The 6,078-nt window shown below is 50.8% G+C and overlaps 1 non-coding gene across 1 annotated transcript; it reads right to left on the bottom strand.

Moving 5' to 3' along the window:
* Positions 1 to 2,777: 2,777 nt before the first annotated feature.
* LOC140215077 (U2 spliceosomal RNA) lies at positions 2,778 to 2,969 on the bottom strand. Its single transcript, XR_011891998.1, has one exon. It is a non-coding gene; the product is annotated as a U2 spliceosomal RNA (small nuclear RNA).
* Positions 2,970 to 6,078: the final 3,109 nt, after the last annotated feature.

Genomic DNA, 6,078 nt, shown 5'->3' with positions numbered 1-6,078 from the left:
TAAGAATCCAGCATATCGGTTCATCTTCGGCGCGATTAAAGTTCGGGAACTGGCGATTTTTTATTGCCGTGATCAAGAAGGTTAACACCAGATAAGGCGTGATATTTCAGCATACCAGTCACGATATCTAATCGAATCTAAGATTGAAATGGCGTTCTGAATTCTTTCGGTTCCAGATAGAAAGAAACAGAAAAAAAAAAAAAAAGAAAGGATGTGATTGATTGCCATTCAAATCTGAAGACCGCGTGGAGAAAGTGTTCCGGTTTACATTCGGCAAATCAAAATGAACGGCTAAAATTAATCCATCGTCTGGTTTCATGCGCGAGATCACGTAAAAGGCAGCCATTCTTCTTAGCATGGTTTCTCTCTTTTGCTCTCTCATTCGCGCACGGAAATTTCTTCGTACGGGAATTTTATGAAGCGAAGGCGGCTGCAGACCATTTTCTTTGTTTAGTTCATGTTCGTAGGCGCAAATTACAAACCTAACACTTGGAGCAACATTTCCACTACTCTAGAGGGGCATAAACTGTAGACAGTGCACGCTTTCTCATTTATCCAATCGCTCGCAAACACATTGCATTGCTAGTCTACAGTGGCAATACAAAGTGACGTTTCACCATGCACGTCGAAGTTCATTACCAGTACCGCGCCAGCATCGACCGGCCGGCGAAGCGACGAGCTCAGCAGCGCATGCGCAAGGCCCGACACCACCCCAACCGAGCTTCCCTGCTTATCGGAGAGAGCAAGTGCGCGTGAACACGGGCGCGTCTGAGTATCTGGATTTAAAAAAAAAAAGAAAAAGAAAGCGTTTCCGAGATATTGACAAAGACAAGTGGTCGCGGTCGCTCTGAATCTTATCGTATTATAGAAAACGTGGGATGGCGGCGCTTCCTCGAGGGTCAGAAAGTACAATCGTCGAACTAGGTGGCAAGTGGAGTACATCCTTTTTCTTGGAACGGTTTGCAATTGACTGCTTGAATGTGCCGACCACGCGTCGCGGGTCGCGTATAGAGCCAACCGTTGGCAAGCACGCGTCTAGCGTAGCAGCAGAACCGATCGCGGTTGCGATAACCCATCGTTGGCAGCGAAAAAGAAAAACACCCACACGCAGTTTGTAGCAATAACCGTACAAATCAATGTGGTTTTAAATATAGCTTCACTGGTCACCCAAGAAGGGCACCGAAACTTTCTCATGACGCACACCGCTGTAGTCCACAAAGAACAAAGCGCACAAAATAGATATGATACAGCCGCACCGCATTATTTCGTGTTTTCACCATTTCATTACTTTCGTGTGCATGCGCGCTAGGGCCACGCAGGCCAGGAGTAAAAGGCACGAAAAAAAAAAAAAAAATGGTACGCAATCCTAAGCTTTGACTTGACTGCTGTGGCACTCGCATTTGTGTTCTTTACCTTAGGCGAACGCAATGCGCAAACTGAACTGGAATTTCCAATAATGGAAATTCCTGTTTGGCTCATATTTGCGTTTTTCGCCCGAGCAAGCGCTTCACTGCACTACGCTTTGCCCCTTCAACGTGGCTACACTGCCCGGCAGGCGTGTTCTGCGTAGGGCCGAACCTGCAGGCAAAAAGCATGGGCGCCGCCATCTTGTTGAGAGCGGCGCCAGGGACACAATCGCGCCTAGCTCATTGAGTTTTCCCCCAAAACTGAAAAAAATTTGACTTCATTAAACGAGAAAGATGCCACGAGTGTCCCAACAAAAAGCTTTGAGGATTACCGAAGGGTAACTGAGGGCGACGCAACGGGCTCTGGAAAGAAGGATGATGGGTGTGGCGTCACGGGGGGATCGGAATAGAGCAGATTGGGGTGTGCGAGAACAAACGCTCGTTAATGACACCAAAGTTTAAACCAGGAAAAACAAATGGGCATGCGCAGGGCATGCAATCTGGGGGGAAGATAACCGGTGGCCATTAAGGGTTACAGACTGAATTCCGAGAGGAGGGAAGCGTAGCAGGGGGTGGCAGAAAGGTAGGAGGGCAGATTAGATTAGGGACTACATGGCGACAATCGGCACCTGACCGGGGTACTTGGAGGATCATGGGAGATGCCTTTGCCCTGCAGTGGGCGTAGCCAGGATGATGATGATGATGATGTTCATGATGAAAAGGTAGCAACAGGTCTTCGTAACATACAGGTTAGAAAGATGAGGCACCTTTTAACCCTTGAATATATTTCGCCACATTCGGGCATACGACAAGTTTGTTTTCGAGGCGCTCGGTCCCACTGCTGCGAAAATGTGTACACAAAGGCTGCACAGTAGTTGCCAGAAATCGGGCACTCTATTTTTCTTTCATAGGGAATCTTTCTTCCACTTGGGCAGCGGATTTCGGCGGCAGGGCGAGCTTGCGTGGGCGCGGTGGTTTACGGATCCAAGCGATAGTGAACTCCAAAATCCAGTGTTGGCTTTGAGTGGGATTCATATTGATTGCGAACCCCACGGCTAATCCTACCCCCCATCCCCCCAAGTGGCTCTTTACAGGAGACAATCATTCAGAGACATCGGACAAATAGGAATTCTGGTTCTTTCTTTTGCTTTCATTAATTTTTCTCGAAGCCCATAACTAGAAATTTGCTGGAGCGGCTGTCCCATTTGCGACGCAACAAGTGCGACGCTACACACAGATGGAGTGGCAGTTTAATTACTCTCGTGGTCCGCGAACCGGCATCGTTGCGTGTAGTATAGGAATGGTGCGTGTCAAGTCAGTGCTCGCGTTGAGCTTGTGCTCTTCATTTTGATTGAATGAAGTCTCACCTAAGTGAGCGGGGCCGATCCCGGAGGTAGTGCAATACCGGGCCGACCTGCGGCGGAGGTGAAGCAGGCTTCAAGCACTCCGCCAACTTCCAAAAATAGGTTTAATATCGTGGGTCCATATAGAACCCGTATCAGATATTAAGCTGATAAGAACAGAGTTTTTTATTTATGCTAGTTACAAATACATCAAAAATATGTTACAAAACCAAGGAAAAAACGGATAAAAGGTGTATAATCTAAAAACGCAAACAAATGACTAAAAAAACTAGTTAGTGGTGTTAGTGATAAAAGGCTAAAACTGTAAAGGTGTAAAATACATGGCAAAACGCTTCTCTAAAACATAAAAGATCATTAAGAGGTGCCTACATGGGCTTTAAAAATCTTCGTAGATGGGCTTCGTAAATCTTCGTACATGGGCTTTAAAAATCTACACTTTGATCTTAGCCAAAAGGCCGAGAAGCGATGTCCTTCACTTCACTTCATTGTACTACTGCCTTGTGGGCGCCCTGCCGACATGGGTAACCTCAGCAACAGCGTGGGCAATATTATAAAATTCAGCCTGTGTACAGACTCAACGCTCCCTATCTCACGGATGAATTCGCAACGCCTCAGTCTTTCGCTGTTAACGAAACGCTGTCGCGTAGAAACGAGACCCGAGTGCAAGCTTGCTTGTAACGCGAAACCAACCAAGGCAACCTCGTAGAAAACGGAACAGGCGAGCGGAAAAAAAACGCGCCAGGGGAATGCTTACTTCCGTCTGAATGCGACCGCTCAAGGTGACCTTCCTTGAGGGCTTCGTTTCAAGCCCGTGTGCAATTGTAATATACTACGCGCATTTCCTTCATTTCTTTTTATTTACCGCAAGGCCCACTGAAAATTTTGATACGGCACAGGCCGGGACGGATCGCAACGTGTCGAATCGACCGGTAGAATTAGGTAGCATGCCCCATGTACGAAGACGAGCAACATAGAAGTGAATGACAAAATAAATATAGAAAACGCTGCACACTCCTTCCAACCGGAAACATAGAGGGGAGAAAGATCGCCATCTGAAACACAGGCATTGTAAAAAAAAGAAAAAAAAAAGTGCTACCTCATCATCTTTACCATTACCGTGTGTGTGTATGTATATATGCATGTGTGTGTGTGTGTGTTTGTGTATTTATATATATATATATATATATATATATATATATATATACGCACACATGCTAGCATAGCTTAAACGCAGCTGGAAAGCTCAGCCTTGCACAAGAACCACCCCCTGTCGCAAACCCCTTTGAAACATTCAAATGCCAAACACGAGTAGAGCGAGGTCGTTCGAACCTGGCGCCAAAACGCATTGGCGCCATCTGTGTACGGAACTAGGAAAACCTGCGGACTTTGCAATACAGAAAGAAAGGTAGATGGCGCGAGCTAACGCTCCATTGCATACTAAGAACGAGAGTTAGTGAATAATGGCAGAAACGTCTTGGGAAGAGAAAAAAAAAAAAAACACGCAAAAGTTGTTGGCTTGTGCAAGCACTCTATGTTACAGCGATTAAAGAGCATAGCATCTTCTACAACAGCAGCTACAAAAAGAAGAAGAACGTGAGAGAGGGAGAGAGACAGGCGTGTTTCTTTGGAATGCAGAGCATGCAGCACATACTATAAAGTGCCAAAGAGACGGGGAAAGCAGATGGCGCGAAGGTGTATGTCCTCAAAGCTTGAAAGCAATTTCTAAATTACATGTACCGAAGTCCACCTACTCTCATCAGGTTGCTCCCGCCTCCAGTTGCGTTTAAAGTGAAATTACAGTCGCCTCAAAGGCAGACAGAGAGAGAGTGAAAATAGGTACACTTGCTTCGCGCAGCTGCAGCCGTTCAAATTTTACAGCAAGAGCACTCCCGAAGCAACAAAGTCCGCTGCCGCCTGGGCGCAATGCGCTCGCTTCAGTAAATTGCCGTGCTGGCCTCGGCAACCAAGAGGTGTAGTGCGGCAGACTGCTGCATTGTAGCACACCGCAAACCGTGCAGACGTAAGCGATCGCCTCGACATCGCTGCGAGCGCTCGAAGAGACAAAGTCCGAAACCACGTGTGCCGGGGCGGTGCGAGCGCGACGCCTTTGACGCAACTTTTGCGTACAAGCCGCCGCACCGCCACGACGGAATCGCTGGCATCCCGCACGCAGCTGCATTGTGTCACGCCGGCAATCGTTGAAACACCACGCAGTCGTCGGCGTCGGCCCCGACATGGTTGCGAGCGCTGGAAGAGACAAAGTCCGAAACCGCGTGTGCCGGGGCGGCGCGAGCGCGACGCCTTTGACGCAACTTTTGCGTACAAGCCGCCGCACGGACACGACGGAGCCGGTGTCACCCTGCAGAGGGCTGCACTATAGCACGCCGGGAACCGGCAAAGAACCGCGCAGACGTCGTCGTTGGCCGCGGCGTTGCCGCGAGCACGCGAAGAGACAAAGTCCGAAAGGACGTCAGCCGGGGCGTCGAGCACGCCGCCCGCACTGTTCGCACGCGTGCTCGGAAATGGCGAAGGGGCCGCGCTAGCGTGCCTTGAATCGGTGAGCGGCGGTACCGCGGCGATCGCCAGAGCTCGAATCCGCCCTGCAAAAGCCAAATATTGGCGCTCGGCTCGGCGCAGTACGCCGCCGCGTCGCACGAGTACGGCCCCATGGAGGTCTGGGCACTTATCGCTGCTACTGTAAGGGGCCGTACGGCCCCGGCCGACATTGTACCGTAGTGCGATTTTCGGCTTGCGCGTGCTCGTGGCGTAGTCCGCGCACCGTTCCGACGTCGACAATCGTGCCCACGACTACGCGAGCGCTGGAAGAGACAAAGTCCGAAACCGCGTGTGCCGGGGCGGCGCGAGCGCGACGCCTTTGACGCAACTTTTGCGTACAAGCCGCCGCACGGACACGACGGAGCCGGTGTCGCCCTGCAGAGGGCTGCACTATAGCACGCCGGGAACCGGCAAAGAACCGCGCAGACGTCGTCGTTGGCCGCGGCGTTGCCGCGAGCACGCGAAGAGACAAAGTCCGAAACGACGTCAGCCGGGGCGTCGAGCACGCCGCCCGCACTGTTCGCACGCGTGCTCGGAAATGGCGAAGGGGCCGCGCTAGCGTGCCTTGAATCGGTGAGCGGCGGTACCGCGGCGATAGCCAGAGCTCGAATCCGCCCTGCAAAAGCCAAATATTGGCGCTCGGCTCGGCGCAGTACGCCGCCGCGTCGCACGAGTACGGCCCCATGGAGGTCTGGGCACTTATCGCTGCTACTGTAAGGGGCCGTACGGCCCCGGCCGACATTGTACCGTAG

This window comes from Dermacentor andersoni, unplaced genomic scaffold (assembly GCF_023375885.2).
Source record: "Dermacentor andersoni unplaced genomic scaffold, qqDerAnde1_hic_scaffold ctg00000809.1, whole genome shotgun sequence".
Lineage (NCBI taxonomy): Eukaryota > Metazoa > Arthropoda > Arachnida > Ixodida > Ixodidae > Dermacentor > Dermacentor andersoni.
The sequence above is the reverse complement of the archived record's forward strand: the minus strand, read 5'-3'. Positions and strand labels throughout refer to the sequence as shown.